The following is a 13,269-nucleotide window of genomic DNA, read 5'->3' on the forward strand; positions in this document are numbered from 1 at the left end:
GACAGTGAAGAACGTCTTTTTTTTCACAGAACATTGGTGGATTCGCTAAAATTGTGATTATACTTAATAATGAGTGTGTTTATTCCAAATGGCGACAGGGCAGCAGTTGTGTTTCCCCAAGACTGGAAGAACGACAGGCACTGGCCCTGATCATTAGCTATGCAGGAAATATTATAATCAGGTAAAATTATTTACAAATGTCAAAGTCAAGTCAAGTCAAAGTTTACTTATGTAGCGCTTTTTACAACAGGTGTTGTCACAAAGCAGCTTTACAGAAAAATCTGGGTCTGAGCCCACATGAGCGTCGCCAATGGCGACAGTGGCAAGGAAAAACTCCATAAGAGAAACAGAAAGAAACCCTGAGAGGCAACAAGACTCAGAAGGGGAACGCATCCTCCTCTGGTCGACACCGGATAGCAAACAATGTTAGTATAAAGTATTATAGTACAAAAACGGGGGAAAACAGGTGGAGCAATGGTTAATTAGATAGTTGCTGAATGTTCAGTTAATGTTCAGTTGCATACAGTAAATATAAATTTAAGTAAAAGAAATTCAAATATCCGATTAAGTAAATGAATGCCAGCATCTGGACTGAAAAAAAAGAAGTTTCTTGGCAGAAGGACAGTAATCCAAAACAAACTACTAAAGCAAACATGGAGTTTCTGTAGGGTAAAAAAGGGAAAGTCTTTGACTGTGTAATCACCCAACCATAACCCAGAGCACACATTTCAGTTACTGAAGACAAGACTGAAAACAGAAAAGCCCCCAAAACAAGCAGGAACTGAAAATTGCTCGACTGCAGATTTACAGTTGTATGCAAAACATTGGGCACCGTGGCCAAATGACATATTTTTAGATTTTTAGCAAATGTTAATGCACAGTTACTTTATATTTGATTAACTTCAAAAAACAGAAAACATAAGTACCTATGGTATGCGCAAAAGTTTAAACACCCTTCTAGAGTGTAATAAATTCTCTGACTCTTCAAATCTTGTGCTGAAACAGAGCAACCTTGGGCTCCTCCTGAGCTAACTGACGCCTGCAAAACACAGGGATATAAAAAGATATCAAAGCACTTGCAGCTTGCAAGGAAGAGTGATCAGGATACCATACTTGCAACCTCATCACAAAGACAATGTCTGAAGTATGCAAAACAACATCTGGATAAGCCAAAGTAATTTTGGAAACAAGTGTGGACCGACGAAGTAAAAAAACGGAACTATTCGGTCGCCATCACCAAAGATATGTTTAAAGAAAAAGGAACAGTATTTGATGAAAAGAACATCTTTCCAACTATTAAGTATGGAGGGTGGGTCTATTATGCTTTGGGCTTGTGTGGCAGTCAGGGGCAGGGAAAACACTGGTAGATGGAATATGTCACACTCAGTCAAAAAAAACAAGGGTCCAAAACATACCTCACAAGCTGAAGCCTTTGGAATGGTCCTCACAGTGCCCTGTCTTGAACATTACCGAAAATCTGTAGGTAGATCTAAAGCATGCTGTGCATGCAAGACGGCCCAAGAATATGGAAGAACCAGAAGTGATCTGTAAGGAGGAGTGGACGAAAATTCCTTAAACAAAAATGTTCTTTTTTTAAATAGTTTGCTGCAAAGGTTGTGTTCAATTTTTCACTCCAAAAATCAAAATATTTGATCTGGCCAAACATTTTGCATACATTTGTAGTTAAGGATCATCAGGGAAATAACACAGAAGTCTAGTGATACATATGGGTTGCAGACTTGGGCCCAATCCCATTTCTTACTTCTACCCCTACCCTTTTTTTCGAGTGTCATCTTGCTCCTTGGAACTGAGTTACAAACAGTAGTGGTTGAAATCTCCTCTATGAAATACTAGCGCTGCTCTGTAGGCGACCCTGCCAGTCTGCAGTGACAGCAGAGGAGGGTAAAGTTCAGCTCCTCACTGCTGGGCTTTAGTTACATTTAGGGCATCATATGACTTCAAAGAGGGGGCAATTATTTATTAACACCCACCCCTAATTCTTCAGTGATATGAAGCTGAAGTCAGATATTCTTCAGCTTCTCTTTCAAAATTTCCCGTTCCACCTTAAATGGAGCAGCAGTTACATTTAGGCACTTCAGGTGTCAGAACTGCTGGACTATTTAAGGTGGAACGGGAGAGTTTGCTAGCTAGCTACCAAGACATTAGCATACTATTAGTGATTTTTTATGCTTGTTATGAAGAAAACAACCATAATACATTGAAACAACACTAAAGTAAGATAATACAGTGGTTATCGTGATTTTTTAATGGAGAAAATTCTCACATTTGTGGGTTTCTTTGGTCTCTTGTGCTCCATTTTGCCGGTTTTTCTTTTTTTCTCATAACTCTCTGTTTGGAGTCTCTGAAAAACCTCCGTTTGGAGGGTCATGTAGCCCCAACGCTTCTCCCTACCCCTCTATCTCAACAAGAATCAGGACACCCTACCCCTAGACATGAACACACACAACGGAGGGCTAAGGGCTCAGTGGCGGGGCGAGGGGTGAAATGGGATCGGGCTTTGGATTTGCAACCAAGTACTAAACGTGACAATCGTAGCATAGGTTAATGTGCCTAATTATGCAAATTCACTTAAAACAGGTCCCTGACACAAGAACACAGCAGGCTTGGCAAAGCATTATCAGGGAAAAGACTCGTCTGTGGGGTTACAGACTTAAATGTGCAACAACTATATACGCAAACATGGCTTACCCATCTTAAATTTAGCATCTGTTGGATCTGAACAATCCTGCTGAAAGACAAGCTACCTGGGGAATTCCGCAAAAATCATTCCCACCCTCATCATTTACACAGGATGAACATTGTCAGAGCCCCTCATTTCCCGTCAGCTTAAAAGTCAAACTGTGCTCACGCGAATCAGAGGCTATGAGGTTAACACTACAAGCAAAAGAAATAAAAGGTCACTTCATCCCTCTACCGTAAGATAACCGTTGCCTGGCAACCTCGGGCCACAGAGACTCAGTCTCCCAAAGCCTGCGTGGTGGGCCCAGCCTGACAATGGGGGGTCCATGAGTTCCTATCCTGAGGTGCTATCTGTCTGGCTCTGAGGCTTATTACAGCTGACGATACGGTGCCATGCCGACAGTGCCAGCGCTGCCTTCAACTGTTCCACTGGGAGGCTGCTTAACAACATCTGACAGACAGTCTAGACACACTAAAACACACTTCCTGTTCCAGAGATCACTCTGGCGTAGCTGAACTGAGAGGAATTATGTCTGCAATACTGTATTAATATCACTAGGATAGAAATCCGGCCTAAAACATTTGGAAGTCAATGACAGAGTCCTGTTTTTCTGAAAGAAAAAGGGCCGGTTTGAAGGTTTATTGAAAGCTATGTGCCCAGACAGTAGTGGACAGCAATGTAGTTTGCAAATATAGCAGTGTAGTGTCAGAACCAAGGCTATCCCCTTCAACCCCAGGCCTCCAACATAATATTATGAATAAAAAGAAATCTTTTAATACTGGCCAAACACTTTCACTAATAACTGGTTTAAGTCAAAGTTCTCAAAAGATGTCAAAAAGAAAAGAGTCTTCAGACACTGAGTTTGTGGACAGAGGGAAAAAGGCTTCTTCTCTATTTCCGTATCAGGTGGCACAGAGAGACCCAACTGCACAAATACAGTGTCCCAAACTGTTTATATACCATTTATCTGGGGTAGTTTGATATCCCCCCACCTTACTTCTCTAACAGGTGCATCTCTTCATCCATCAATTTGGCCATCGCATGTTGAGCTCACTCCTAAAAACTGGTTTCAACAGGTTTTTCCCAGTCTGCTTTACCTTTCAAGGTCAACTTGCCCCTCTCTTCACTGGGTCAGTAGGTACACACAGGCCTGTCTGTGAACCCACGGGCCTTCCAGTGTCCAGAATCTCCTATGCAGACAGACTAAGGCCTCCCTTTGGGAGAGAATTAATATTCTCTGTTAGCCAATACTGCCTATTTGGTTATTGATCACAATATCTAATCTATGTGATTACTGATTAAGGGAATATTTATTCAAATTCTCCGTCAGTAGCACACAGGGCATTTGAAAGTCATCGATGGAATGGCTCCGTCATGAAACCATTTCACAAAATGCTGCATAGATGACTGATCAAAGGGGTGATTGAGTTTAATTTTGGACTAAATTACACAGCCAGCTTGGATTCCCTGCTGAAAATCCCTTTTAAGTGCAGGGTGAGGTCTGCTCTGTGCCTGCAACAAACAGCTCTGAAAGTTTAAAAGCGCTGATTAAACTGTAATGGTCTGTGACAATTTATTAATGTAATACACCCAGTGCAGCAGTGCTTACTACTACTAGAACCAAACCTCCATTGCACCACGGAATGTATTTATCTGCATTCACACTGGAATTTAATGCGCAAAGTACTGATTCAGTCCATACACAGCATATGGACAAAAGTTTCCCGACACCTCCTGCATTGCAATTTCAGCTACTTTAAGGTGCACAGGTGTTCAATTGTAGACACACTTGTATAAGAAGGGAATAAAGTTCCCCAGCACTGGGCGGTGGAGCAATAGAGCTGTGTTCTTTGGAGTGATGGAGCACCATCCGTTTGGGGTTCAAGTGGTGTTTGTGATCCAGAACTAATCACTCAACATCAGTACCTGACCTCATTAATGCTCTTGTGGCTGCAAGCTGAACCCTCACAGCAATGTTCCAACATCTGTTGCTGCTTGGAACTGAGTTACACGGGGTAGTGGTTGAAATCTCCTCCACGAAATGGGACCCTCAAATAAAAAAAATCACTTCATTAACAGCTACTAGCGCTGCTCTGCAGGCGACCCTGCCAGTCTGCAGTGACAGCAGAGGAGGGTAAAGTTCAGCTCCTCACTGCTGGGCTTTAGTTACATTTAGGGCATCATATGACTTCAAAGAGGGGCAATTATTTATTATCACCCACCCCTAATTGTTTGGTGATATTAAGCTGTCAGATATTCACCAGCTTCTTGTTTGAATTTTCCCGTTCCGCCTTAAATGGAGCAGCAGCTACATTCTGGCGCTTCAGGCGTCAGAACTGCTGGACTATTTAAGGTGGAACGGGAAAGTTAGCTAGACAGCTATCAAGACATTAGCATACTATTAGTGATTTTTAAGCTTGTTATGAAGAAAATGACCATAATACACTGAAACAACATTAAAGTAAGATAATACAGTGGTTATTGTAATTTTTTTTAATGGAGAAAATTCTCACATTTGTGGGCTTCTTTGGTCTCTTGTTCAGCCATTTTGCCATTTTTTTCTTTTTTCCTCTTAAAACTCTGTTTGGAGTCCCTAAAAAACCTCCGTTTGGAGGGTCATGTAGCCCCAACGCTTCTCCCTACCCCTCTATCTCAACAAGAATCGGGACACCCTACCCCTAGACGTGAACACACACAACAGAGGGCTAAGGGCTCAGTGGCAGGGCGAGCGGTGAAATAGGATTGGGCTTGCAACCAAGTACTAAACGTGACAATCATAGCGTACCTCACTAATGTCCCTGTGGCTGCAAGCTGAACCCTCACAGCAATGTTCCGACATCTATTGCAGGGGTGTCAAACTCAACCTCTAAAAGGGCCATATTAAGAAATCTAAACAAATCCATGGGCCAGTTGTGTTTCTGTTTCATTTTTTACTTAACATTTTGGCCATTGTTTACTCAAAACATGCATCAGCAAAACAGGCACTGAATACTTGAACAATTCAAAAATAACCTAAAATAAAAATTTGTTTTATATAAAACAATAGGCTATTTCAGCTGCAGACAACTGTTAAACCTCTTTAACTGTCCCCAGCAGGTTTTTTACAACTGCGTATTTGTCCTTTTCTTTCTGTGTAACTGCAGGCCCATAGATCATTGCTGGGGAGGGGGTCGAGTGCACATTATGTTGCAGTGCATGCTGGGGACTGTAGTGCAGCTCATGATGAAACGGGCTAATATTAATAGAAAATTAAAATAATATTGCGGGCCAAACAGGAGCGTCCCAAGGGCCTGACTTGGCCCGCGGACCTGTGTTTGACACATGGGATCTACTGGAAAGCCTTCCCAGAGGAGAAGAGGCTGTTACTCCAAGGGGGGACGAACTTCATATTATTGCCCTTGATTTCAGAAGCATCGCTGGATGAGCAGGTGTCTGATGACCGAGGTGTCTGATGACCGAGTGGCTTCCCTTGAGCAGTGGCATGTGGCTAGAGCTCAGCAGTACAGCGCCAGGCCTCATATACACCTTGGCAGTGTCATTCTAAGTTGAAAGAGTTGATAGACAAACAGTCTCAGGAATTCAACTGGAATTAACAGTGCTGTGCAAAAGTCAGAGCCCACCCTTCATTTATTTCATTTCAACTCAAAACAGCCGTTAAGTTCAAGGTATTTATTATTTAGTGTCAGGAGAAAAAGCAGAAAATATCTAATTAACAGAAAATTACACAGAGACTTGCTTTCAGTTTTTCAAAAAAATATCTGTAGAGATAATTTTTCACAATTCCACAGTTCAGTCTTTGCAGGTAATTGCATTTCCTGCTTATCATGACTCAAGTAAGCTAAAACACAGCCTATAAACAGTAGTGGAGGTATGGACTTTGGGGTGGTCAGTCCATTGTTTTGAGAACAGCAGCTTCTTTGTTTAATTTGTGAGTTTTCTTCTTTTTATCTATTTCCTTTTCTCAGTGAGGTTCTTCTTGACAGCTGCACATCCTTTCAGACCCATAGCGCTGAGTCGTCTTCTCACAGTGGAAGGATGGACAGAAACACCTGTGGATGTTTTCAGATCTGAAGAACGTGTGAAGCTTGATTTTTTCAATGGCTGCGTTCACACAGCAGGTAAAAGTGGCCCAAATCTGATTTTCTCACCAAATCTGATTTTTTGTTTGGCTGTTCAGATTATCTTTTAAATGTGATCTGTATGCAACATCAGTCTGAACAGATCAGCTCCTAAACTGACCCACATACGCAAAAGAACAGAGCGTCACGCTGCTTCACGGCTCATCCAGAGGTAAACAATCACGACCGCCAACGAACGCCAGTCGCTCCCGGAGGATCAGCTTCATCTTCACCAGCATCACAGGAGCCATCATGAAGCTTCACTGACTGACAGCTGGGCTCATCACCCAGAGTGTGTTCGAGTTCACCGTAAAAAGGGCAAAACTTTGCTTTCGGACTTTTATCTGTTCTTTGACGCTGCAGCCTCGTTCTCCTACAGCCGCGTTCAGACATTTCTTTAGAAATCTCTTCAAACACGGAGGGTTTGGATGAGTCTCTTCTAATGTTTTAGTACAGAAACATCAGCCTAAATGTTTAAGAGTCTCAGCAGCGCGAAATTATGACGAATGTGGAGCTGGATTGACGTAAAACTTGCTGCTCAGACTGAGTCGATCGCTGCATATTGGATATGTATCAGATTTCAGCACCACATATGAAAGCGTCTCAAATCGGAACTGAAAATGTCAGATTCAGTGTGTTTATCTGTTCACACTGACACACAGACACACATCTGTGTCACACATGAAGAAAAAGATCAGATTTGGGCCACTTTTACCTGCTGTGTGAACAAAGCCGAAGATGAACGGTTAATCTGATCCAGGCTCTGCACGGTTGTTAGAAGTCCCATTTTCTCTAAATCTTTTAATCATTTTTTGAACTGCAGTTTTAGAAAGACTTGCTTTTTTCCCTTCCTTACCTTTTATCTTCATCTTAATCCCTTCCTTATCTTGTTATATTTTATTTAATCTGAAAATATATCTTCTAAACATTAATAACCTCTACTTAATGGCCATTTTGCCTAGAAATGAAACAAATGAAGTGTGGGCTCAGACTTTTCCACAGTGCTGTATTTTCTAAAGAACTGTCTAGCCAGGCTCATTTGGAACATCTGAACTGTTTAGTGCCCCCAGCACCCACATAATGCGCCATTGTGTGACTAGTTAGCCGGCTCATTTAATGAGTAGAGCTGTTTTAACGCTCCACTGTAATCCACCAGGCGGATTTCTAAATCAAATTGCGTTTTCACAATTAGCTAAACGTGATTTAAATTTGATCACAATTTCACATAATTGAAGAGGCAAAAATTGCAATTTGGATCATCACAGCTATCATTGTGTATCTCTACTTTCTGTTGCGATACAGTTGTTTTAGATGGATTTGGGACTCCTAACAACTGAATTGACTAAACGATTAAAGATATTTTAAAAAACTCTCCTGCAAAAATTGATCTGAGGCCATTTCTAACAGGGTAAACAAAACAGGAGTTAATGGCGTGTCACAGACCAAATCAATGCCTTCCCTGGTCTAAGCACAACTTCTACTTCAAGGCAAGATTAATGTAGGGTCAACAGTGACAACCTTCTCTGTGATGGCCAAGTCGAAGTCAACAGAGAAGAAAGATGGCAAGAAAGAGAGAGCGAGAGAGAGCAGAAGGGGGGAAGAAAGAGGTACCATCTTAATTTCTGAGCCGCCACAACAGAGGAATGCCCCATGAATGCGATTCATCCTTCAAACTGGAGATTAGGTGCATAATTTTAAGCAGGGTCAAGTTTCTTCTTATTGATTATAGGAGTGAACTGTCTGCCTCAGACACTTTTCCAATCCATCTTCATAGCCTCTCACCGCGCTGCACACTCTAATCTAACAGCGCCATGCTTTACACGCCTTATTTGGATGGTGTATTTGTCATAATGGTGTATTTTTTCCAGCTCTGAAAACTCACCCACAGGCAGCCAGGCCTACCATTGATCTTGAACTTCCTCTGATTTGAAAGGGCCTGGCATGGAAATAAACTCAACCCCCACTCTAGTGAAAACCAGCTCTTCAAGCCTATTGGACAGAGAAGCGAAAAGTCCATGCTGCGGATGCAAATTGTGTTCCACTGACCATAAGCTGCAAATCATTTCGGTTGCTGTGGAAACCACCCGTCAGCCCCAAGCTTGGTAGAAAGAGTTATTCCTGCCAATCAAAGTTCAGATAAGCTTGTTTTTTTTCAATTTACTGTTAGAGACTTAGAATACATTATGACAGTGAGTTTCCCAGTGCATAATACCACAGGGACAGTGGAAATCACTGAAACCACACATTAAACAATGACGCACCCAGTTACAGCAATTCCACATTCACATCAGTCGTTAAAAGGGTCGTATTCTACATTTTCTTGTATTTTTCTTTTCCCTGTGGTCAGCTTATGACGTTTGTGTGGGTTTTTCATTTTAACATGACTATTTTCCGATGTCATTTTATCGCCTTAGAAATAATCTGGCTGTTTTTTTTCCCTGTGCCTCATAAATGACCCCTGTTCTGACTGGTTGCCCTTTACTGTGCCTTATTATAAGACTATTTAACTTGTTTTCATTGATTTTAGTAAGTCAAATTATCTCCCTGTATTAGCAGATAATTTTGCTTGTTGTAAGAAATGTACAAGAAACTATGTGAGATAACTTGATTTACTAAAAGCACGTAAAACAAACATAAAATGTCTAGACATAATTTAAATAATCTGATAATAAGATTACAATAATCTTAAAATAGGAAAGATTGGATATATCGACTAATTTCACTTGGCAAGATACCATTTTTTGCAGTGTGCACTTTTGAGAGCAGTGATTGAGTTGCTGAATTGAGATTATTGAATGGCTTAAAAATTAAGTGCTGCAACAAAAGAAGCTTTTAAACAATAACAATGTCTGTTAACGTAAAGTTAGTCTAAACCACCATATAGGCCTGTTTTTAATGTCATTTGATACAAATAATTATTGGTAATATATATTTCCTAATGCTTAAGTCTAAACAGAATGCTGAACTCAAAACAAAAGCAATATAGCTCACTAACAGTTAACTGTCCTGCTGGTCTGTACTGTTGTGAGTGAACAGCTAGACTTCTTCTTCTTCTTCTCATCACTCTACACTCTCAGAAATAAAGGTATGAAACTGTCACTGGGGCGTTACCCCTCTTGTCACTGGGTTGGTACCCTCAAGGGTACTAACATTTTCTACATTTTCTTGTATTTATTTTTTCCCTGTGGTCAGCTTATGACGTTTGTGTGGGTTTTTGGACCAAAACCAGTCATAATTTATTTTAACATGACTATTTTCCAACGTCTTATTATCGCCTTAGAAATAATCAGGCTGTTTTTCTTACTGTACCTCATGAATGACCTCTGTTCTGATTGGTTGCCCTGTACTGTGCCTCATTCAAAAAGCAGTCTAGGCTCAAACTCTCCTTGCAACTTCACTGCAATTAGTTGATCACAAAAACAATGAGTTTGCATGAATTTGCATGCATGGACTTTATTGGCTTGAGTTTAAGTGGTGCATTCTTCAACAATGTTTACAATCAATCAAACCAGGCTCTTTAAAATCCATTCTCCATCAAATTATTTCATCATTAGGGTTTATTTTTTATGTTATAACAACATGAAATGTACAGATAGATAGACATAACTCAGATCTGAAGCCCATGAAGCTGAAGCCTCTCTGTTGGCCACTGTGTACACAGGTACAATGGTGACCACAGCTACTGGTATCTGCATAGCTGCAGGCTGTTTGAGCTTTACCTTGTGGGAAAAGAGCCGTGGCTTTTGAAAAACAAACAATCCACAGATTCGCCTTCTGTGCCCTGCTCAGTGTGGTGTTTAATAACGGGAATACTCAGAGGAAATAAAATGCGTCTGCTGGTCCAGGCTATGTTGGTGTAATCTCTCATTACATTTGAGCTGACTTGACCGCGATATGGTCTATCAAAGCCTGCTGTAGAGGTCATGCTGTGAAACAGATGAACTCAGGTAGTTCAAAAGGATTATCAAACCAAACAGTACCTCAGCAAGTGGCTATTAACTGAAAGCTAATGTTTCCAAAATGATCTTACGTTAATTGGCCACTTCATTAGCCATGTGTTTATTGTTTGGATGAACTATTCCTTTAATTTTTAGACTTTTGACAAAGCATTTGCTAAACAAAAAGCAATGTCTTTCAGCTTTTTTACAGGTAGAAGCTATGTTATGCCCTTCCCAAGTGAAATTATCTTAATTCAAGTCAATATATCTAATATTTCTTATTTTGAGATTGCTGTAAGCTTATTATAAGACTATTTAACTTGTTTATGATTTTAGCGAGTCTAATTATCCCCCTGTATTGGCAGATCATAATGCTTGTTTCAAGCATATTTCTTACAACAAGCAAAATTATCTGCCAATGTGAGAATTTAATTTAGTAAAATAACTTAAAACAAGCATAAAGTGTCCAGACATAAGTCAAATAATCTTATAATAAGATCACAAACTAAGGGATATTAAATATAGAGATACATCAACTAGAATCAGGATAATTTCACTTGGCAAGATACCATTTTTTGTAGTGTGTGAGCTGCACGGACTGCTGTCGGTAACTTTTATTACTTTAATAACTGATCGTGCTAATTAGCCATCCGGACCAGCAGGACAATATTCAGTCTGTACCTGATGATAAAAACCAAGTTTAGCACGAGAAACACAATCAGACACATCAGCAAATCCATCAATGAGTGAATCACTTCTAATCTTAATACACATAAAAATTAAATAAACCCCCAAAACACAGTAAGAAGGATGAAGCTAAAGTCGACTTCCTATTCTCGAGCTTCTCATTCGCATTTTCCTGTTCCACCTTAAATGGTGCAGCAGTCACTTTCTGGTACCCCTAAATAGACAGTTAAATAAAATAGGCTTAATACAAAACCAGAGGAAACACAATCACATCACCAACCACACGGCCATATCTACACATAAACATCACACAAACAATACGCATCACACAGACATGAGTGTGGATCACTGCGTTCCCTCCGTTATATAATCCTATCCCACTTTCTGAGAGTAATATTCCTGAAATACTGTAATTTTGGACAGTATCTTTCTTAAACTGCCGCTCTGTAATGGTGCTGAATGCAGTCCAGCAGCGATGTTGACCTCCCCAAAATGGCGGCGCGGTTGACGTGCCTGGCTGCACCCAAAGCATCATCTAGGTACGTACATCTATGGACCGGACCAAACAGGGTAGGTGTGAACGCACCTTTAGACATCCAGTAAGCAAAAACACTAAAGGACACATTTTCCACTTCAGTGAGTTTCCATTAGATCACTAAAAAATAAAATAAATATATCAACAAACAGCGGATTCTTTTGGGTGCGCTAGCCTGCAGACATGGCGTCCATGATTGGCACATGGCTGGTTTCCAAGCGGAGATACTGTCACACAGAGCTGTACCCCGCTCTCTTAAATAACACAAAGACAATGACTTCTTTACACTGAGCCTGTCACTACTTGACAGGCGCTTATGAGTCCCTCCAGCAAACAGTCACTGCCTTCTCTCTCCACTGGCACCCGTTTAGCAGGAGAGAGAGAGAAACTAGGGGAAGAGAGAGAGAGAGAGAGAGAGAGAGAGGTGGAGAAAATCTAGTTTGTCGTTTATGGCAATGTTATTTCAGTGCCTCTCCCGCTTTCCTCTGTGTCCTTTTTGCCTTTCCCATTACTGACCACTTTACCAGGCAGAGTTCTGCCACATGGGACCTGGTCATGACTCTGTGAGAGGCCGAGGGCTGCTGAGGCCGAGAGAGACTGGACCTCTGCTATGAGAAAAAGATGCAGGGGTGGTGGAAAGAGAAAAGGAATGAAAGAATGCATTGGATAAGGGGGCAAAGTGAGAGAAAAGAGAGAAGAAGAACAAAACAGAGATGTACTGCTAGAGAGAGAGAGAGAAAGAGAGAGACTGAATGTCTGCTAGGGGAAAAAGGAGTGGCAGAAGGGGAGAGAAAACGAAAGAATGTATGCGAGTGAAAGAGACATAAAACAGAAAAACAAAAAGAGCCTAACAGACTGAGCAGTGGAGCGATAGAGAGGGTCATTCTACAAAAAACACGTTTGTGCCCCTAGAGTTTACAGACATATTACACTTGAAAAACATGTTCAGGTTACAATTTATTTCTATTTTAAAATAAAGCAATAAGTTATTTTAACAATTACACCTTCTTGAGCCTCAATTCAGCAATATTGGTTTTTAAATCAATCATATAGAATTCCAAGCACCACAGAGGAGCTCGTCCTCACAGTCATGTGTGAAGGCTGAGGCCATATTTTGAGGTAAAAAACACACTTTTCTGCAGTTTTAACTTAATAATCTATACATGACTGTGAAATATTTGATTTGAATGACATAAAGAAAACAAATGCCAAATAAATATTATAAAATATATAATGAACGTTGTTGTCCCCAGGAGTCGTGTCACTGGTGTTACTGCGTAACAAAAAATC

The 13,269-nt window shown here is 40.7% G+C and overlaps 1 protein-coding gene across 4 annotated transcripts in view; it reads right to left on the bottom strand.

Annotated features, from left to right (window-relative positions):
- LOC118800052 (band 4.1-like protein 1) overlaps window positions 1-13,269 on the bottom strand; it is a 182,832-nt gene that overhangs the window by 149,156 nt on the left and 20,407 nt on the right. Inside the window, exon 2 of one of the 4 annotated variants that reach the window (XM_036560199.1) lies at window positions 1,416-1,545. The exons of the other annotated variants lie outside the window; for them this stretch is intronic. The gene's annotated coding sequence lies outside the window, so the exon portion shown is untranslated. The remainder of the gene's footprint in view (window positions 1-1,415; window positions 1,546-13,269) is intronic. 4 annotated transcript variants of the gene reach the window in all.

The sequence above is a fragment of the Colossoma macropomum genome, unplaced genomic scaffold, assembly GCF_904425465.1.
Source record: "Colossoma macropomum unplaced genomic scaffold, Colossoma_macropomum, whole genome shotgun sequence".
Classification (NCBI taxonomy): domain Eukaryota; kingdom Metazoa; phylum Chordata; class Actinopteri; order Characiformes; family Serrasalmidae; genus Colossoma; species Colossoma macropomum.